At 44.8% G+C, this 23,106-nt stretch overlaps 1 long non-coding RNA gene across 5 annotated transcripts in view; it reads right to left on the bottom strand.

Moving 5' to 3' along the window:
• The window catches only part of LOC102555078 (uncharacterized), a 44,994-nt gene that overhangs the window by 13,865 nt on the left and 8,023 nt on the right, over positions 1–23,106 (bottom strand). For all 5 annotated transcript variants that reach the window (XR_010062902.1, XR_010062904.1, XR_010062906.1 and 2 more), the window contains exons 2-3: positions 13,935–22,753; positions 7,502–13,510 (exon numbers count right to left, since the gene is read on the bottom strand). This is a non-coding gene — a long non-coding RNA (uncharacterized LOC102555078). The remainder of the gene's footprint in view (positions 1–7,501; positions 13,511–13,934; positions 22,754–23,106) is intronic.

The raw sequence follows: 23,106 nt of genomic DNA, 5'->3' as shown, positions 1-23,106 counted from the left end.
CATTTTGCTCATTTTAGTTAACACATGAAGTGACAATAGCTTCGGTTTCCAAACATCTTTTTCATTATTTTTATTCTACACTTTTAAAGTTATTTCTAGGTATTATTTGTAGTATTTTTAGCTACAATGCTTACACATAGCAAGGAGGATTTCCCACACCCTAGGCCCCAGCAGAGGGAAACTTCCACACTCAGTACAAAGTCTTAAGGACTTAAGGAGCAATGCCAAGGTCCCGATATCACATCATCGCCTCCCTAGCAGTCCCATGGCCATCAAACTGCTTGTAAAGAAGCATTGGTGTAGGCCACACATGGCCAAGGCAGAAACAATGATGATGGTCGACAACCTGAACAGCATCTCACTTCCCCAAGTAAGAGCTTGTTGAAGGACAACAGCTTTACCAAAACACCTGAAAATGGGGCCACCTAGAGGAGGACAAAGGCAGGAAATATTTAGGCAAATAATAGCAACTGTGACCTAATGCCATGAGCACGGTATAGTACACAGTGAACTGAAACCAGATAAGATTATGTTGGACATAAATGGAAAAGTGAAAATCATCGACTTTTGCCTTAGAACTCAAGTGGAACCAGGGCAATGCTGAACTGGCACTGTGGTGCTTTCTCTTTTGGAGCTCCTGAACTCTTCCTCAGAAAACTTTATGATAGTCCACAGAATGACATATGGACCATAGTTTTACATTTAATGGTAGATAAAAAAGTCAGATTTTACTCTGTCTTCATACTACAGTTTTGAAGACCGGTTGTGGCAAGTATGTATCCTAACCTCTGTGGGGTGTCAGAAGAGATAAATGTAGGACCTCTTGGCCTCTTAATGATAGTCAACACGAAATATAGGTTGACAGTCACAGATGTGATGATGTACCCCTGGTTAAAGGAAGATTGAAAGGCTTTCCCAAATCCCTACAAAGGACTGAGCTCTGTCAGGTAGACCCTGCAATTGTGGAAGAAATAGAACATACTGGGTACAGAGCCTAAGATATCACAACATATAATCAAACCGTGGGATCATGTGGCTTACTGTACAGGCAAGTTCTCCAGGTGCAAGGCTGAACAATGGAGGCTCACACATTGAGTCCAGTTATTCCCTCCCCTTGATGATGATGATGCATTCCTGTTGGGCTGTAGAGGAGTGGTAGCTACCCCGCCCTATATGCACAGGCCTCATCATCATCCAATGGTCTAGTGACTTCCTTTGACCACAATCTGGTCAAAAAGTAGGCAGAAGAGTCACTGGGGCTGCCCTTTGTTTCTTCAGGCCACACCAGATTACACCGACACTGGACAAACATACATCCACGCCAGCAGTGTCGCCTGAATTCACTCAATAATCATCCTCAGAGAGAACACAACAGCAATGAGAACACAGGAATGCAAATTCCTGCTATGCTCTGGTATCAGTGGTAACGCTCAACCCACATGGCCAGCTCTATGCTGCCATCTTGCCTGGTTCCTGCTCCTAGTTTGCTACTCTAACCAAACAACTTTAATCTGAAATGCCTGGACTGCTGCTTGCGTTTCTTATCTCATCCACCCCATCTCCCTGACCTGCAGAAGGCTGGCCAATGCTCCTCTCACAGGATTTGTCTTAGTCTTTTGTAATGAAAACCCAAGAGGCTTATACTAGCCAGATTTATAGGGGTAAATCTCCAACGCCAAAAGGCCCATGCAAGAACAGAAAACTCAATTATATAATTATAAGCTGAGTCCTTAGATTAGACAAATGTACCACTACACTACTCTATTGCCCATTTATAAAATCTCTACCTACTTGTGGCTCCTGCAAGCCACGTGTGCCTGCTCCATTTTCAACCTCTTTCTCCCCCATCTTCTTCATGCCCGAATCTTCCGCCTCTATTCTTCTTTCTCTCCATTCCCCAAAAAGTTCTGCTGTGTCTTTCCTTCCATTGCCCAAACACAGGCTTTAGCCTTTATGTGGCCAATGACTATTTCACCTGACATCATCTGAATATGTGATCTATTGCACTACAGGGTTGCCCTCTTGAGAGAGCCAAAAAACAAAGAAAAAAACAAAAACAAAAAGTAAAACAAAAACAAATAAAAGAATAAATTGCAATCCCAAAGACATTTTGGTCATTTTAGTAAACACATGCTGTGAATTTAGCTTCAGTTTCCCTACATCTTTTCCACTATTTTTATTCTATACTTTTAAGTTATTTGTAGGTTATATTTGTAGTATCTTTAGCTACAATGCTTACACATAGTAAAGAGCAGACCCCACACCCTAGCCCTCAGCAGAATTTCTGATGAGGGAAAATTCCACTCTCAATACAAAGTCTTAAGGACCATGGGACACAGGAGCAACGCCTTCGACTCAGTGGCAGCCCCAGAGCAATCGAACCCCTTCTAAAGAAGCAATGGTGCCTGACACTCATGACCCAGGCAGAGACAATGATGGTCGACCACCTGAACAGCATCTCACTTCTGCAAGTAAGAACTTGTTGAAGGACAACAGCTTTACCAAAGCACCTGAAAATGGGGCCACCTAGGGGAGGACAAAGGCAGGGAAATATTTAGGCAAATAATCATAACTGTGAGCTAATGAAATGACCAGGGTATAGTGCACAGGGAAGAGAAACCTGATAAGTTTACCATTGGACATAAATGGAGAAGTCAAAATCATAGACTTTTGCCTTAGAACCCTAGTTGAACCAGGGCAATGCTGAAGTGGCACTGTGGTGCTTTCTCTTTTGGAGCTCCTGAACTCTTCCTCAGCAACTTTATGATAGTCCACAGAATGACAAATGGACCTGAGTTTTACATTTCATGGTAGTTAAAAAAGTCAGATCTTACTCTGTATTCATACTACAATTGAGAAGACCATTGTGGCATGTATGTATCCTAACCCCTGCGGGGTGTCAGAAGAGATGGAGGACCTCTTAGCCTCCTAATGATAGTCAACATGAAATATAGGTTGACAGTCACAGATGGGATGATGTACCCCTGGTTAAAGGAAGACTGAAAGTCTTTCCCAAATCTCTATGAAGGACTGAGCTCTGTCAGGCTAGACCCTGCATTTGTGGAAGAACTGCACCATAATGGATTCTGAGTCTAAGATATTACAATGCATAATCAAACCAGGAGATCATCTTGCTTACTGTGTGCCAAAATATGCCTACCTAGAGCAAGTCAAGGCTAGGGAAATATTGTGCAAATAATAGCTGTGATGAGCCACTTCTACGGGCAAACAATACTTCACAGGGACGTGAAGCCAAAGAGTGCTGGTTTGTATATCAATTGAAAAGTCAAGATTATGAACTTTGGCCTAGTACCTCATTCTACCCAGGGGAAATGCTGAACCAGCACTGCGATACTTATACTTTTGGTGTCCCTGAACTCTTATTTGAAAAATTTTATTATGTTCCAAAGAACAAAATATGGACCTTGGGTGGAATTTTATAATTTTTGGCAGTCAGAAAGTTTCCATTTGATTCTCTCTTAATTTTGGAGCTGAGAAGACAGGCTGTAATAGAGGTATATGCTGCCTCTGGTGGGGTGTCAGAAGAGCTGGAGGACCTACTTAGCCTCTTAAAGATAGTCAACCATAAATATAGGCCAACAGTCATTGTGGTCATGATGCAACCCTAGTTCAACTAAGACTAGAAGCAGTTCCCAAATCCCTATGAGCAACTGATCCCCCTCAGGCCAGACCCTGCTAATGTGAAAAAGCAATGGAATACATTGGGTTCTAAGCCCTAGAAACTAAGGACACTTCAACCAGATAATATACTAACCAGACCATGTCATCCTACTTCCTTCTGCAATGGCAGGAAGTTCAGGGGCAAGGCAACAAAACATAGGCTTGGACAGACAGTACAGTGGATGTGTTGGGAAAAAGCAGGTGCTAAGACAGTGGATGTTCTGATACAGTGGCCTCCAAGTCCTTGTGAGGAAGAAGCACTTATGCCATCCAGTAATGACCATGGCAATGACAACAATTGTGTTTATCTACCCCAACATCATCTACAAGTAATTGAGACCAAAACAAGTGGATACCTTGTCATGGAGCTGGGTGAGGTTCAACATCTTTACAAATGTATCTCAAAGTATAGCTACATAGTGAAGGACAAGGCCTGGCAAAGTTTATGCAAATATTAACAGCCTGGATCTACTCTCAGGGGCACAGAATAATCACAGGACAAACAAATAATATGTTGGATAAGAAACAAAAAGCCAAAATCATTGACTTTGACCTTAGTACCCAAGACAATCAGAGCAAATGATGAACCTGTACAATGGTGCTAACACTTTTGATGCCCATGAACTCTTCCTAGGATAAATTTATGACGGTTCAAAGAACCACATATGAATGCTAGAGTCTTACATTTTAAGGTAGTTGGAAATGTTGCCTCTATTTTCATACACGAGTTGAGAAGACATGTGGCAGGTGTGTATCTTGACCACTGTTGGGTGTCAAGAGAGCTAGATGACCTGCTTAGCAACTTAATGACAGTCAAACCCAGATATATCCATCATAGACATGATAATGCACCCCTGCTTCAAAGAAGAATGGGAGCATTTCCCAAATCCCTATGAGGAAATGATACCTCTCAAGCCACACCCTGGAATTTTGGAAGTAATGCAATATGTTCCATTCAAAACACAAGACATAATGTTCCTTTATATCAAAGAAAGTCTAAGCAGATCATGGCATTCAACTGATTACTGTAAGGACAGGCTATCCAGGTGCCTGGCTTCACAACCAGCCTCAGACAGTTACTCCAGTTATGGCTCCATTCCCTACCCTTGATGAGTATGCTACTTCCGCACTAGGCCTGGACTGCAGAGAAGTGGAAACCAACCCACCATTGCCACGTTGGACTTGTCATCTCCCATAACCTTGTTTATGCCTATGTCCATAATACTAGTCATAGAGGATTCAGAAGAACCACTGAGACTGGCCTTCTCTTCAGGCCACTCCAGAGGACATCTGCACTGGACAAAACATATATGCCAGGGTGTCTTCTGCCTTCAGTCAACAAGCAGCCTTAGGGTGAAAAGAAGCAGCAATGAGAACACAGAAGACAACCTATTATTCCTCTGTGCCTAAGGAGAGGGCAACACTGTCCCCAGTAGTGGCCATCCAAAAGGCTTTAAGGATGGAACAAGAAATAAAAAAATGTCCTGATGAAATGTGTTGCTGCTCTCCATCAAGAAAGAAATCTCACCTGAGGCAGAACACCTTGTCTCTTTTGAGAAATGAAGCACAGTTAGAGCATCCAGAGAACAAGTTGCAGGCACAACCCAGGTACCTTTGTGCTAAGTCCTACCCAATTTACTCTATGAGGGTCCTCCTGTGTCTCTGATTTCCATTTGTTCAAAATTGTTTCCTTTTTAACTTCTGTAAGTACTATATGATTCTTGGTCTATGCCAAGCCCTCTTGCTGTTCTATATTTCTCAGGTTCCCAGCAGGCATTAAATATGACTGATGTGTACCACACTCTACAGACTTGTCCTGCTGACCCCATGCCTTCATCTGTACTTAGAGCACCCCAAAATACAACAGCTCCCACAAGGTCAGGCCTAGAGGCCTACTATGGGCTAATGGAATCTTCCAGAGGCAACTGTTCCTAACATATCTGGCAATTAATCACAAGAGCTGAAGAACAAATTCTTAAGTTGTCAGAAGTAACATCACATCCCATTAAGCCTCAAAAGTAATAACCAACAATTCCTTCAAAACAGTGACAGTGGAGTTAGTGAACAGTGTGGATCCTGTGACAATGTAGGTCCTGCAATACTGGAGGCAATGAGATAGTGCAGGTACTTTTACATTGGAGGTCAGGCAACATTGGAGGACCAGCATGAGTAGAGGTCCTGGGAAAGTGGAGATGGGACTGGTACAGTGGAGGTCCTGACTAAATGCAGGTGCTGCAAGAGTGGAGGTCCTGCAAGAGTGGAGGTCCTGCAAGAGTGGAAGAACGGTGATAGTGGAGGTGCTGGGTCATTACCATACTGGAACAGTGGATGTCCTGCTACAGTGGCTGTCAAAGTGCTGGTAAAGAAGAAGCAAGGGTGACAGCCAGTAATGAAGATGGCACATGTACTGATGATTTTTGACCATTCCAACATCATTTCACTACTCCAAGTAATTGAGTCTGAAACAAGACAATACCTTGTCATGACGCTACTTGAAGGTCACCAGTTTTACAGACACATCTGAACAGCTGGCCAGTTGGTGGAGAACAAAACCAGGGAAACATTTAGGTAAATACTATCAGGCATGAACTACTGCCATAGTCACATAATAGTTCAAAGAAACCTCAAAACACATGATATTTTCTTGGACAAGAAAGGAAAAGTCAAAGTCATGGTCTTTGGCCTTATGAACCAAGTTGATATAGGGCAAATAGAGAACCGGCACTATGATGATTACCTTTTGCTGCCATGGAGCTCTATCTAGGCAAATTTTATGATAGTCCAAAGAATGACACAGGGAAGACATGAGTAGTCTTACATTTCATGGTAGTCAGAGGTTTCATTTGACTAGTCAAACAAGGGCTGAGAAGTCAGGTTGTAGCCTGTGTGAATCCTGCCCCCTGTGGGAGATGAGAAGAGCTGGATGACCTGCATAAGTTCTTAATGAGAGTAAACCCCAGATACAGGCTGACAGTCATGGACGCCATCATGCAAATCTAGTTCAAGAGAGACAGAAAAGCATTCCCAAGTCCCTCTGAGCAACTGATCACACTCAGGACAGAACTTGCAATTGTGGAAGCAATACAATATATTTGGTTCCAAGCCCTAGATAATACAGGTACCAAAAAAAGTATATCAAGACCATGGCATCCTATTGCTTACTGCAAGGGCAGGCTCTCAAGGGACATGGCTGCACAACACAGTGTCACCTAGTGAGAACAGTTATGGCACCATTCCCTAACATTGATGCTGATGCTGCTTTCCCTCTAGGAATAAAGAAGAGCAGAAGCCAGCCCACCATCAGCACATTAGTTTCGTCATCTTCCAATGGTCTAATTTCTGTTTTTATCCAAAATGCTTGTTATAGAGTAGGCAGAAGACCCAGTGGGACTGGCCTTCTCTTCAGGCCACTCCAGATGACACCAACACTGGACAAAAGACACTGTCTCCCACATTTACTGAATGAGCAGCTTCAGGGAGAAGAGTAGCATCAATGAGAACAGAAAAAACAACATATTCTCTGTCTGTGCTTCAGAAGAGTGCAAGATATTCACCAGCTGGTGTCGGAGCAGAGGCTTTAAGAGATGGAGGAAGAAATGGGGGAACTTCCCTGATGAACCTTTGTCATGGCTTTACATCAAGAAAGAAACTTCACAAGAGGCAGGACAGAGATTCTCCCAAAAAAGAAGGAATAAGGATAGCATGCAGAGAACAAGGACCAGGTACAGCCCAGGTACCTTGGTGCTTTGTCCTACTCAGTTGGCTCTGTGCTGGTTCTTCCTCTATCATTTCCATTTCCTTAAAATTGGTACCTTCTTACCTTCTGTAAGTACTGTTTGATTCTTCCTCTATGCCAAGGGTTATTCCTGTTCTGGATTTCTCCTCTTCCCATCAGGAACTCAATGTGACTGATGTATACCCCACTCTACAAAGTTATCACTTGCTGATCCTATCCTTTCACCTGAATTGCATTACCCTCTGAAAGGCAACAGCTCCCACAAGGTGAGGAATAGAGGGATATGAGCTCTTGTGATCTTCCAGGGGACAACAGTCCTAGAACATGTGGAAATCAGTCACATGTGCTAAAAAAAAACAAATTCTTGGGCTTTCAAAAGTAACATCACATAGTAACATCACATTCCAGTAAGGGTCAAATATAATAGCTAGCAATGTCAATAAAAATTGAAAGTGAACTTGATGCAGCTGTGCCTATCATGAGTCAGTGTAGGTCCTGGAACAATGTAGGCACAGAGATAGTGGAATTACTGTAACAATGGAAGTCCACCATTATTGGCAATCATAAAATATTGGAGATAATGAGAGAGTGGAGATTAGGCTGGAACAGTGGGTGTCCTATAACAATGGAGGCACTGTATAAGTGGATGTCCTGCAACCAGAAATGTCCTTCAATAATGGAGCTACTTGGACTGAGGAAGTCCGTAATACTGGAGGTCCTGGGACAGTGGAGGTTCTGCAAGAATGGTATTCCTTTCAATGTAAAAGTAATGAAACTGTGGAGAACCCTCAACAATGGAGGTCATGTGCCAGCAGAAATCCTGTAAAAGTCTAAAAGAGTTGATATCCTGTGACAGGGGAGGCCCTGTGACAATGGAGGTCCTGCCCCTGAGGCAGTACAGTTGCTCCAACATTGGAGGTCCTGAAACAGTGAAGGTCCTGAGACAGTGGAGGTTCTTTGATAGTTAAGGTGATTGGAGAGTGAAGGCCCAGTGTCAGTTGAGGTCCTGCGTCATTGGAGGTCCTAGAGATATAGTAGAAGTCCTGAGACAGTGGAGATGAGCCTGGAAGAGTGGAAGTCCTGTGACAGAGGAGGTCCTGTGACAGCGGTGGACATGCAACAGTGGACATCCTTCTACACTGGAGGTCCTACAAAGGTAGAGGTCCTGAGACAGTAGATTTTCAGTGAGAATGGTGGTCATGCAACAGTGGACTTTCTGTGCCAGTTGACATCCTATAAATTCTAGTTGGTGAGATAATCGATGTGCTTCAACAGTGGAGGTCCTACAATAGTGAAGGTCCTTCAAGAGTGGCGGGGCTGAGACACTGGAAAACCTGCAACAGTGGGCATCCCTTAAGAGTTGAGTTGCTGCAACAGTGAAAGTCCAGCAAATGTGTACATCCTGTGCTAGTAGATGTCCTCAAATTTGGAGTCCTTAGAAAGTGGAGTTGCCTAGACAGCAGAGTATCTATCACAGTGGAGTTGCTGCATAGTGGACATCAAAGTCCTGCTAATGTAGAAGCAATGATGCCAGCCAGTAATGACCATGGCATTGATGATGATGGGTGACCACCTCAACATGATCTCACTTCTTCAAGTCATTGTGAGCAAAACAAAATTATGTCTCATCATGGAGCTTGTTGAAGGTCAACAGCTTTCCAAATTCATCCAAAAGTATGGCTACCTAGAACAGGACAAGGTCAGGAAAATATTTTGCAAAGAACAGCAGTGATGATCTACTGCCATAGGCACACAATGTTTCACAGCTACCTGAAGCCATATAATATAATGGTGGATTTCAATGGAAAAGCCACAATCAGCAACTTTATCCATAGTACCCCAATTGAACAGGGCAAATGCTAAACCGGCACTATGGTGCTCACAATTTTGGTGCCCTTGAACTCTTCTTTGTCAATGTTTATGGTCAACCATCATAATTTTCTATTACTAACAGTAAACTCCAGATGTAAGCTGACAATCACAGATGTAATAACGCAATCCTGCTTCAAAGAATGGGAGGAAAGTAATAAAATATATTCAGTTGTAAGCCTAAGATATAAAGAATCTTTATATCAAAGATAGTATAACCAGACCATGGCCTCCAATTGCTTACTGGAAGGGCAGGCTATCCAAGTGCCTGGCTTCACAACCAGTCTCAGACTGGCTCCATTCCCTACCCTTATGATTATGCTGCTTTCCCACTAGGACTTTAGAGTGGAAATCAACCCACCATTGGCACATTGGACTTGTCATCCCCCCTGGCCTCGTTTCTGCCTATGTCCATAATGCTAGTCATAGAGGATTAAGAACCACTGAGACTGGCCTTCTCCTCCAGGCATTCCAGATGACACCCACGCTAGAAAAAGCATACATGCTAGAGTGTCTGCTGCCTTCAGTCAACAAACAATCTCAGGTAGAACAGAAGCAGCAATGAGAACACAGAAGACAATACATGATATTTTCTTGGAAAAGAAAGGAAAAGTCAAAGTCATGGTCTTTGGCCTTATGAACCAAGTTGATATAGGGCAAATACAGAACCAACACTATGAGGATCACCCTTTGCTTTTATCCCTCTGTGCCTCTGGAGTAGGCAAGTCTGTCCCCAGCATGGCCTGGCCCAGAGGATTTAAGAGATGGTCTAAGAAATTAGGAATATCCAAATGAAGCAGTGTTCTTTTGTTCGATCATGCAAGAAAACTCCCCTGGGACAGGACAGTGTCTGTCCTGAGAAATGAGGGATAGACACAGCATCCAAAGAACAAGCAGCAGGCAGGCACAGCCCAGGTACCTTTGTGCCTTGTCCTGCCCAGTTTGCTCTGTGCTGATTCCTCCTGTGTCTCTGGTTTCCATTTCTGCAAATAGTTTCCATTTAACTTCTGTAAGTACTGTCTGTTTCTTCCTCCTCCCCACGCCTTCTCCCTCTTCTGGATTTCTCCTTTTCCCAGCAAGGACTCAATGTGACTGATGTGTACCCCGGACTACAGAGTTGTCCTGCTGACCGCATGCCTTCTGGACTGTAACACCCCGAAACAAAACAGCTGCCACAAGGTGAGGTCTACAGGGCTGTGGGCTCGTGCAACCCTCTAGGGGCAACTGATGCTAGCACATCTGGTAATTAATCACAAGATGTGCAGGAAAAATTGTTATTTTTTCAAAAATACCATCACATTCCATTAAGCCTCAAAACTAATAACCAGCAATGCTTTCAAAAAAGGGACAGGGGAATTAATGAAACAGTGCAGATCCTGAGACAGTTTGGGGCCTGCAACTGTGGAGGCACTGGGATAGTGTAGTTTTGTATTTGAGGTTGTGAACATTGGAGGTCCTGTAAGAGTGGAGGTCCTGAGACATTGGAGATGGGACTGGTACAGTGGAAGTCCAGAGACAATGCAGGTGCTGCAAGAGTGGATGTCCTGGAACAGCGGAATTCCTTGGACAGTGGAGGTCCTGCAATAGTGGATGTGTTTAGACAGGGGAGGTCCTCCAACAGTGGAGGTCTGTGATGGTGGAGGTTCTACAACAGTGGCATTCCTGTGATAGTGGAGGTTTGGAGACAATGTAAGGCCGGCAACAATGGAGATGCTTTGCCAGGAGAGGTTCTACAAAAGTCTAGTCGGTGTTAGAGTGGATGCTCTGAGACAGTGGAGATCTGGTGACAGTGGAGGTCCTGCACCATTGGAGGTTCTGGAACAATCGAGGTCCTGAGACAGTGTAGTTGCTCAGGCATTGGAGGTTAGGTAACATTGTAGGCCATGTGACAGTGGAGGTGCTGGGAGAAATAAAAGTGATGGGACAGTGGAGGACCTGTGACTGTGGTCCTGCAACGTTGGAAGTCCTCCATCAATTGGGGTCCTGGGATGTTTGAGGACCTGAAATATTGGATGTTCTGCAGTGTTGGAGGAGCTGATTCAGCAGAGATGAGCCTGGTACAGTTGAGACCTGGCTAAAATGGAGGTGCAACCACACTGCAGGTCCTGCAAGAGTAAATGTCCTAATACAATGCAGTTGCTCCAAGTTGATAATTCCTGCAATACTTGGTTTTCTAGGACAGTGAAAATCCTACAAAAGCAGAGGTTGTGTGTCAGTTGAGGTTCTTTGACAGGGAATGTCCTAAAACAATGGACATCCTTCAACATCAGAGGTCTTGCAACAGTGGAGGTCCTGAGACAGTGCATTTGCACTGTCAGTGGAGGTCCAGAACAGAGGAATTTTTTTGGGCCAGTAGAGGTCCTGCAAAAGTCTAGCTGCTGAAAATGTGGATGTCCTACCACATCGGAGGTCCTGCAACAATTGAGGTAATGCAACAGTGTAAGTATACCTACTGTGGACATCCTGTGCTAGTAGAGGTCCTGCAAGTTGGCGTTGCTGAGACTGTGAAGGTGCAGGGACACTGAAGGTTCTGCAACAATGGAGGTCCTTATAACAGTTGAGGAACTGCAACTGTGGATGACCTGTGCTAGTAGAGTTCCTGCAATTTGAAAGTCCTGAATCAGTGGAGGGACTGAGACACTGGAGGTCTTTTGACAATGCAGGTCCTTGTCACCGTGGAGGTGCTGTGATATAGGAGGTCTTACAACAGTAGAGGTCCTTGTAACAGTTGAAGTGCTGTGACAGTGGAAGTCCAGGGGCAGTACAATTCCTGTGCCAGTAGAGATCTTGCAGTTTGGAGGTAATGAGACTGTGGAGTTTCCTGACAGCTGCGGTACTACCACAGTGGAGGTCCTGTGACAAGGGAGGTCTTAGGATAGTGCAGTGACTGGGACAGTGAAAGTCCTGCTACTGTGGTTATCAAAGTGCATGCAAAGAAGCAGCAAGGGTGACAGTCAGACAAGAGCATGGCCAATATAATGAAGATATACATCCACCCAATATCATATTGCTTCACCAAGTAATTGAGTCTGAGACACATCTATACCTTCTCATGGAGCTAGTTGAAATTCTATAGCTTTACAAATTCATCTGAAGTCTTGCCACCTCGAGGAAGACAAGGTCAGGGAAATATTTAGGCAAATATTAGCAGACTCGATATACTGGGATGGGCACAGTGTAGTTCACGGAGACTTGAAATCGAGTGATATTTTGTTACACAAGAACGGAAAAGTCAAAATCATCAACTTTGGCCTTTCCTACCAAAGTTGAACCTGAGCAAATGATGAGCTGGCACTACGGTGTTCACAATTTTGATGCCTGTTATTACAGCCTAGGCAAATGTTGTAATGGTCCAAAGAACAATATTTGAGTTAAGGAGTAGGCTTATAATTCACTGTTGTAGGATTTGACTCAGTTGTTATAAAAAGGTGAGAAGATATGTTGTGGCCGGTGCGTATCCTGCCCACTGTTGGGTGTCCGAAGAGCTGGAGATCTGTGTAGCATCTTAATGGCAGTCAACCCCAGATATGGGCTGATAGTCATAGAAGTAGTGATGTACCCCTGGTCAATGAAGACTGGAATTGGTTCCCAAATCCTTGGAGGAACTGATCCCCCTCATGCCAGACACTGCTAATGTGGAAGCAATTGGATATTTTGGGTTTTGAGCCTAAGATATTATAGATACATCAAAGAAAATATTACCAGACCGTGGCATCCCATTGCATACTGTAAGGGCAGGCTCTCTATGGGCATTGCTGCAGATCCCAAGGTCAGCAAGTTTGTCCAGTTATGGCAAACATTCCCTACCCCTGGTGATGGCACTGATTTCCCTTTAGGACTAAAGAGAAGTAGAAGTGAGAACACCATAGACACATTGGTCTCCTCATCTTCCAAGGGTCTAATGTCTGCCTATAATAATGAGGCTAGTCAAAAGGAAGCAGAAGAGTCACTGGACTGCCCTTCTCTCCAGGACACTTCCGATGACAGCCACACTGGACAAAGCATACATGCATGACAGAGGTTTGCCCTGCATTTACTCAGCAAGCAGGCACACTTACAAGAGCAGCACCAATTACAACATAAAGGACAACCTATTCTCCAGGTGTTTGTCAGCTGAGAGCAGGCCTTTCCCCAGCTGGGGCCTTCCCAGAGGACTTAAAGGATGGACCAAGAAGATGAGAAAATCCCTGAAGTTGTGTTGCTCCTTTCCATCAAGAAAGAAACCTTACTGAACTGAGAATAGGTCCCCTATTGAAGGAATCAGAGAAAGAACTGGAAGAGCTTGAAGGGGCTCGAGACCCCAAAAGTACAACAATGCCAAGCAACCAGAGCTTCCAGGGACTAAGCCACTACCTAAAGACTATACATGGACTGACCCTGGACTCTGACCCCATAGGTAGCAATGAATATCCTAGTAAGAGCACCAGTGGAAGGGGAAGCCCTGGGTCCTGCTAAGACTGAACCCACAGTGAACTAGTCTATGGGGGGAGGGCGGCAATGGGGGGAGGGTTGGGAGGGGAACACCCATAAGGAAGGGGAGGGGGGAGGGGGATGTTTGCCCGGAAACCGGGAAAGGGAATAACACTCGAAATGTATATAAGAAATACTCAAGTTAATAAAAAAAAAAAAAAAAAAAAAAGAAAGAAACCTTACATAAGGCAGAACTGTGTTCTCTCATAAATGAGGCACAGGGAGAGCATACCGAGAACAAGCAGAAGGCACAACCCAGGTACCTTTGTGCTTTACCCTTCCCACTTTGCTCTGTGGTCATTCTTCCTCTGGCTCTGTTTTCCATTTCCTCACAATTCTTACCTCCTTATACTCTCTAAGTACTTTACGGTTCTTCCTCCACCACAAGCCTTCTCCCTCTTGTGGATTTCTCCTTTTCCCAGCTGGGACTCAATACGACTTAATTGTACTCCACTCCACAGAGTTGTCTTGCTGATCCAATCCCTTCACCTGAACTGTATGACCCTCTAAGGACAACATCTTCAACAAGATGAGGGCTACAGAGCTATCAGATCAGGGAATCTTCCATAGGTTACTGGTCCTAGCACATGTGGCCATTAATCACAAGTGATACAGGACAAATTCTTATGTTTTCAAAAGTAACATTACATTCCATTCATCCTCAAATCTAATAACTGGTAATGCCTTTGAAAAAGTGTAATTAGAGTTGCTGCACCAGTGCAGATCCTGTGAAGAGGTAGGTCCTGTAACAGTGGAGGCACTGAAATAGTGCAGGTTCTGTGACAGTGAAGGTCCTTTGAAAGTGGAGGCACTGCGATAGGGGAGGTCATTCTACCTACAGTGGAGATGCTGCACCATTGAAGGTTTGGCTACAGTGGAGGTCCTGTGACAACTGAGGTCCTGCAAAATTGTAATTGCTGATCCAGGAATATTCCTGTAAATGTAGAGATCCTGTGACAGTGAAGCTGCAGCATCATTAGAGGTCCTGCTTCAGTTGATGTCCTGAAACACTGTAGTTGCTTTGACCCTGGTAGTGCTACAACAGTGGAAATTCTGGGACAGTGGAGGTTATAGGCTAGTGGAGGGCCTACCAACAGTGCTTATCCTGTGCCAATGCTGGTCCTACAAAAGTGTAGTTGCTGAGTCATTGGAGGTCCTGTGACAGTGGAGGTCCTGCAGCAATGGAGGTCCTGTGACAGTGGAGATTCTTCAACATCTCAGGCTCTGGGACAGTGGAGCTGGTTGATGTATGGACAGTGGAGGTTCTGCAATAGTGGAGGTGTTTAGACAATGGAGGTCCTGTAATAGCATTTTCTCAGTTCTGGATTTCTACTCATCCCAGAGGGGACTCACTATGACTGATATGTAGCCCACTCTACAGAACTGTGTCCTGCTGATCCCATCCCTTAACCTGGATTCAACTTCTCCCAAAACACAACACCTCCGACCAGGTGAAGACTGGTGGACTAAGGGCTCATGGAATCTTCCAGGGGATATCAGTCCTAGAATATGTGGTCATCAATCACATGTGATGCAGAAAAAAATTCCTGTGTTTTCAAAAGTAATATCCCATTCCATTAAGACTCAAATCTAATAACCAGCAATGTCAACAAAATGTGAAAGTAGAATTGGTGCAACAGTGCAGATCCTGCTACGGTGTAGGTCCTGCAACACTGGAGGTACTGCAACAGTAGAAGTCCAGCAACATTTGAGATCCTGCAATAATGTAGGTCCCGAGACAGTGGAGATGAGGTTGGAACAGTGGAGGTGCTACAAGAATGGAGGCACTCTAAGAGTGGAGGTCCTGCACCCATGGAGGTCCTTCAAAAATGGAGGTACTTAAGACTGACGTTGTCTGCAATAGTGGACATCCTAGGACAGTGGAGGTGCTTCAACAGTGGAGGTTCTGTGTTAGTTAAGGTTCTGAGACAGTGGAGGATCATCAGCAATGGAGGTCCTGGGCCAATATAGGTCCTGCAAAACTCTACTAGCTATCCTGCAACTGTGGATATCTTTTAACAGTGGAGGTCATGCAACATTGGAGGTCCCTGAGACAGGAAATTGGTCCGATATTGGAGGTCCTGCAACAGTGTAGGTCCTGCGACAGTGAAGGAGTTGGGACAGTTAATGTGATTGGACAGTGGAAATCCAGTGTCATTTGAGGTCCTGTGACATTAGAGGTCCAACAGTTATAGTGTAGGTCCTGAGACAGTAGAGATGAGTCTGCGAGAGTGGAGGTCCTGCAAAAATAAGTGTGCTAAGACATGGGAGATCCTGCAACAGTGAATGTCCCGAGACACTGGAGTTTCTGAGACAGTGGATGTGCTTGACCAGTGGAGGTTCTCCGAGAGTGGAGGTCCAAAGCAATGGAGGTCCTGTGATTGCATAAGTGCTGAGAGAGTGGCGATCCTGTGACAGAGAAGGTCCTGTGACAGTGGTGGCCCTGAAACAGTGTATGTGATTCAACACTGGAGGTCCTGCAACAGTGAAGGTCCTGATACGGTGGATTTATCATGAAATTGAAGAACCAGCAACTGTGGACTTTCTATGCCAGTTGACATTCTGCAAAATTCTAGATGCTGAGAGAATGGATGTGCTGCAACAGTGGAGGTCCTACAATAGTGGAGGTCCTTCAAGAAGGGCAGTGCTAAGACACTGGAAATCTTGCTAAAGTGGATGTCTTTTAAGAGTTGAGTTGCTACAAGAGTGAAAGTCCTGCAAAAATGTACATTCTATGCCAGGGGAGGTCCTGCAATTTAGAGGTCCTGAGAAAGTGGAGTTGCCCTGAGAGTGGAGGTTCTACCACAGATTAGGTCCTGTGACAGTGGCTGTCAAAGTCCTTGTAATGGAGAAATAATAATGCCAGCCAGTAATGACCATGGCAGTGATGATGATGGGTGACAACCCCAACATCACGTGGTTTCTTCAAATAATTGAGACCAAAACAATATTATATCTTGTCTTGGAGCTTGTTGAAGTTCAACAGTTTTACAAATACATCCAAAAGTATGGCTACCTAAAGCAGGACAAGTCAGTAAAATATATTGCAAATATTAGCAGTGATGAACTACTGCCCTGGGCACACAATATTTCACAGGGACCTGAAACCAAATAGCATTTATCTTGGTTATTAATGGAAAAAAACAAAATCATCGAATTTCGCCTTAGTACCCGAGTTGAACCAGGGCAAATTCTGAAGCACCACTGTGGTGCTTACACTTCTGTTGCCCCGAACTCCTCTTTGTCAACGTTTATGATGGTCAACCATCATCATTATCTCTTAATCACAGTAAACCCCAGATATAGGCTGACAGTCACAAACCTCATAATGCAACCTCAATTCAAAGAATGGGAGGGTTTCCCAAATCCCTATGAGGAAATGGTATCTCAGGCCACACCCTACAACTGTGGAAGTAATGCAATATATTCAGTTCTAAGCCCAAGAAATAAAGATTCTTTAAATAAAAAAATTATTAACGGACAATGGTGTTCAATGGATTACTGAAAGGGCAGGCTATCCAGGTGCCTGGCTTCACAACCAGGCTCCCTCACTGAGTCCAGTTAGGGCTCCATTCCCTACCCTTAAAGATTATGCTGCTTTCCATCTAGGACTTCAGAGGAGTGGAAACCAACCCACCATTGGCACATTGAACTTGTCATTCCCCATGGCCTCGTTTATGCCTATGTCCATAACTCTAGTCATAGAAGATTCAGAAGAACCACTGGGACTGGCCTTTTCTTCAGGCCATTCCAGGTGACACCACACTGGACAAAACATACATGCCAGGGTGTCTTCTGCCTTCAGTCAACAAGCAGCCTCAGGGAGAACGAAAGCAGCAATGAAACCACAGAAGACAACCTATTATCCCTCTGGGCTTCAGGAGAGGGCAAGACTGTCCCAAGCAGGAGCATGCTCAGATGCTTTACAGGGTGGACCAAGAAATTAGGAATATCCAAATCAAGCAGTATTCCTGTGCTCAATCAAGCAAGAAAACTCTCCTTGGACAGCACAGTGTCTCTCCTGAGAAATAAAGGCTAGAGTACATCCAAAGAACAAGCAGCAGGCAGGCTCAGCGCAGGTACCTTTGTGATTGGTCCTACGCAGTTTGATGTGTGCTGGTTCCTCCTGTGTCTCTGGTTTCCATTTCTGCAAAATTGTTTCTGTTTTACCTATTCTAAGCATTGTATGATTCTTGCTCCACCATAAGCCTTCTTTCAGTTCTGGATTTCTACCCTTCCTAGCAGGAACTCAACACAACTCATGTGTACCCCACACTAGAGTTATCCTTCTGACCGCATGCCTTCACCTGGACTTTAGCATTCCCAAAAGACAACAGAACACCACAAAGTGAGGCTTCGAAGGCTATCGGCTCATTGAGTCTTCCAGGCGCTACTGATCTAGCACATCTGGACATTAATCATAAGAGCTGAAGAAGAAATTCTTAACTTTTCAGACGTAGCATCACACTCCATGAAGCCTCAACACTAACAACAAGCAATGCTTTCAAAAATGTGACAGTGGAGCTGGTGCCGTAGTGCAGATCCTCTGACAGTGTAGGTCCTGTAACAGTGGAGGCACTGAGATAGTGGAGTTACTTTCACATTGGAGGTCATGCAACATTGGAAGACCTGCACGAGTGGAAGTCATGATACAGTGGAGATTTGACTGATGTAGTGGAGGTCCTGAGACAAGGCACATGCTGCAAGAGTGGATGCCCTGCAACAGTGGAGTTCTTGGACAGTGGAGGCCCTGTGACAGTGAAGGTTCTACAACAGTGGCATTTCTGCGATAGTAGAGGTCTTTAGACAATGTAAGACCAGCAACAATGGAGATCCTGGGCCAGTAGAGGTCCTGCAAAAGTCTAGGTGGTGATAGAGTGGATGTCCTGAAACAGTGGAGGTCCACGACAGTGGAGGTCCTGCATCATTGGAGGTTCTGGATCACTGAGGTCCTGAGACAGTGCAGTTGCATAGACATTGGAGTTCCTGCAACAGTGTAGGTCCTGTGAGAGTGGAGGTGCTAAGAGAGTGAAGGTGATGGACAGTGTAACTATTGTGTTCCTATAATGATGGAGGTCCTGCAACAGTTGAGGTCTTGATACAGTGCAGTTCTTCTAACTTTGGAGGCCCTGCAACAGAACAGTTCCTGGGAAAGTGGAGGTTCTGGGACAGTAAAGGTGATAGGAAAAAGGAGGTGCTGCATCACTTGAGGTCCTGGGACATTTGAGGCCCTGCAATATTGGAGGTCCTTAGAAAAGTAGAGGTCCTGAATGAGTGCATTTGCACTGACAGTGGAGGTCCAGCAACAGTGGACTTTCTCTGCCAATAGAGGTCCTGCCAAAGTGTAGCTGTTGAGAAAGTGGATAATATCCTACAACGTTGGAGGACTGGCATTAGTGAATGCCCTAAGACACTGGAGATCCTGAAATAGTTGGTTTGCTTGGACAGTGAAGCTGCTACAAAAGTGGAGATCCTGTATCAGTGGAGGGGTTTTGAAAAAATGGAGGTGCTGCTACACTATTGGTCCAGCAACAGTGAATATCATGAGACAACGCATTTTAAATGACAGTGGAGCTCCAGCAACAGTGGAATTTCTGTGCCAGTAAAGGTCCTGCAAATTCTAGAAGCTGAGAGGGTCCATGTCCTGCAACATTGGAGGTCCTGCAACAGTTGAGGTACTGCAACAGTGTACGTCCAGCTACAGTGGATATCCTGTCCTAGTAGAGGTCCTGCAAATTGGCCTTGCTGAGACAGTGGATTATCCTGTGAGAGTGGAGGTCCTATGACACTGGAGGGGATGGGACAGTGGCGGTCATGCCAAAATTGCGGTCCTTGTAATGGTTGAGTGGTTATGACAGTGGAAGTCTAGCAACAGTGGACATCTTGTGTCAGCAGAGGTCCTATAACATAAAGGTCCTAGGACAGTGGAGTTACTGAGACATAGGCGGTCCTGTGAGTATGGAAATTCTTTTAACAGTTGAGGTGCTGTGACACCGGAAGTACAGCAAATGTAGATATCCTCTGATAGGAGAGCTCCTGCAAATTGGAGTTGCTGAGAGAGGGGAGGTCCTGCAACAGTAGTGATCCTGAGACAGTAGAGATCCTGCAACAGTGGAGGGGCTGAGACACCGGAGGTCCTTTGACAGTGGACTTCTTTGTAATTGTAGAGGTGCTATGACAAGGGGGTTCTGCAATGGTAGGGGTCCTTGTTATAGCTGAGGTATTCCAACAGTGGAAGTTTAGGGACAGTAACTTCCAGTGCCCGTAAAGGTCTTGCAATTTGGAGGGTCTGAGACAGTGGAGTTGCCTGACCGCAGACGTCCTACTGCAATATTGGTCCGGTGAGAGTGGAGATCTTGGGATAGTGCAGGTGCTGGGACAGTGGAAGTTCTGCTACAGGGGTTATCAAAGTGCATGCAAAGAAGAAGCAATGGTGCCAGCCAAACATGACCATGGCAAATATAATGAAGATTTTCATCAACCCCAACATCATCTTGCTTCTCCAATTGAGTCTGAGACAAGTCTAATAACTTATCATGAAACTGGTTGAAATTTTACAGCTTTACAAATACATTTGAAAGTCTTTCCCCTTAGAGGAGTACAGGGTCAAGGAAATATTTGGGTAAATTTTAGCAGACTTAATCTACGGCTATGGACACTGTAAAAGTACACAGTGACCTGAAACCAGATTATATTCTGTTAGAGAAGAATGGAAAAGTCAAAATCATCAACTTTGGCCTTCAAGGCAAGTCAAACTTGGGCAAATGCTGAACTGGCAGCATGGTGCTTATCCTAATGGTGCACCTGATCTCTTCCTAGGAAAACATTAGGATGTTCCAAAAACAAAACAAAACAAAACAAAACAAAAAAAACAACCCCCCCAACATATGGACTTAGGAGTAGGGTTACATTTTGTCATACAAGTGCTGAGGAGACAGGTTGTGAGTGGTATGTATCCAGCCCACTGTGGGATGTCAGAAGAGGCAGCTTAGCCTCCTAATGACAGTGAATCACAGATATGGGCTAACAGTCACATAGGTGATGACACACCCATGCTCAATGAAGACTGTAAGTGGTTCCCAAATCCCTATGAGGAAATGATCCCTCTCATGCCAGATACTCCACTTGTGAAAGCAATGTAATATATTGGGTTTTGAGGCCAAGAGATTATAGATTCACTGTATCAGGGAAGGTACAACCAGAGCATGGCATCTTACTACTTAATGTAAGGGGAAGCTATTCACCGGCATGGCTGCATAACCCAGGCTCAGCAAGTTTGTCCAGTTAGGGCCCCATTCCCCACCCTTGCTGATGGCACTTATTTCCCTCTAGGACTAAAGAGGAATAGAAGTGAGTACACCGTAGACACATTGGTCTCATCTTCCAATGGTCGAGTGTCTGACTTTGATCATCACCTAGTCAAAGAGGCAGAGGCGCCTACCCTTCTTTTCAGGATACTCCCAATGCCACCCACACTGAATAAAGCATACATACATGCTAGAAGTGCCCTGTGTCTTCAATCAACAATCAACCACACTTAGAAGAGCAGTCGCAATGAGAACACAGAGGACAACCTACTTTCCTGCTGTTTCTCAGCTGAGAGGACTTTCCCCAGCTAGGGCCTTCCCAGAGGCTTTGAAAGAACGAACAAATTTCAATGGGGAAATTCACTGATGAAGTTGTGTTGCTGCTTTCTTTCAAGAAAGAAACTTTATATGGGGAGAAGAGAGTGTTCTCCCAGAAATGAGGCACAAGGCGATCGTCCAGAGAACATGCAGAAGGCACAACCCAGGTACATTTGTGCTTTGTCCATCCCAGTTTGCTCTGTGCTCATTCTTCCTCTGGCTCTGTTTTCCAGTTCCCCATAATTCTTACCTTCTTATATTCTCTAAATATTTTATGATTCTTCCTCTAACCCAAGCCTCCTCCCTCTTCTGGATTTCTTTTCTTCCCAGCAAGGACTCAATATGACTGCTGTGTATCCCACTCTAGAGCGTGGTCTTGCTGACTGCATCCCTTCACCTGAAGTTTATCACACTCTAAAAACACCAGTTTCCACAAGGTGAGGTGGAGAGTGCTATGACCTCAAGGAATCTTTCCATAAGTTACTGGTCCTAGCACAAGTGGCCATTAATCACAAGACGCACAGAACACATTCTTATGTTTACGAAAGTAACATCACATTCCATTCAGCCTCAAATCTAATAACCAGTAATGCCTTTGTAAACGTGCAATTAGAGTTGTTGCAACAGTGCAGATCCTGTGAAAAGGTAGGTCCTGCAACAGCGGAGGCACTGAAATTGTGCAGGTTCTGTGACAGTGAAGGTCCTTTGAAAGTGGAGGCACTGTGATAGGGGAGGTCATTCTACCTCTAGTGGAGGTGCTGCAAAATTGAAGGTTCGGCTACAGTGGAGGTCATGTGACAACTGAGGTCCAGCAATTGGAATTGCTGATACAGGAGTATTCCTGTAACTGTAGAGATCCTGTGACAGAGAAGTTGGAGCATCATTGGAGGTCCAGCTTCACTTGATGTCCTGAAACAGTGTAGTTGCTGTGACCATGGTAATGCTACAACAGTGGAAGTCCTGGGATAGAGCAGGTTATAAGACACTGGAGATCCTGCGACAGTTGTAGTGCTCCTACAGTGGAGGTCCTGTGACAGTGGAGGTCTGCAGCAATGGGGGATCTGCGACAGTGGAGTTGATGTATGGACAGTGGAGGCCCTGCCATAGTGGAGGTGTTTCCACAGTGAATGTCCTGCAATCATAGTGTTGTTTGGACTGTGCAGTTCCTTGGACAGAGGAGTTCTTGTGACATTGATGGTCCTATAACATTGGACGTTGTAAGACACTTGAGCTCCTGCACAGTAGAAATCCTGTGATAGTTGAGATGCTGAGAAACTTGAAGTCCTGTAACAGTGGAGTTGACACACAGACAGTGGACTTCCTGAGGTAGTGGTGGTGCTTAAACAGTGGATGTCCTGTGACAGAGGAGGTCCTGCAATATAGGAAGAACAACATATGCTGGCTGGACCACGCAGTGCTTCCAGTAAATAGACCACCAACCAAGGGGTGTACAGGGATGTGATATATATCTATATCTATATCTATATATCTATATATATCTATATCTATATCTCAGAGGATGGCATTATCTGAAACCAATAGGATGAAAATCCCTTGGTCCTGTGGAGATGTGATGCCCCAATATAGGAGGATGATGGAATGGTGGGTTTGGAAATGGTGGTGGGTTTAGGAGCACCATCATAGTGGCAAGATGGACTGATGAGATTGAAGATGTAGGAGTGGGAGTTTGTGGAGTGGCACCTGGAAAGTGGGCTATCATTTGAG

This window comes from Rattus norvegicus, chromosome 1 (assembly GCF_036323735.1).
Source record: "Rattus norvegicus strain BN/NHsdMcwi chromosome 1, GRCr8, whole genome shotgun sequence".
In the NCBI taxonomy this organism is placed as follows: domain Eukaryota; kingdom Metazoa; phylum Chordata; class Mammalia; order Rodentia; family Muridae; genus Rattus; species Rattus norvegicus.
Note: the sequence above shows the minus strand (reverse complement) of the source record. Positions and strands in the feature narration are given on the sequence as shown.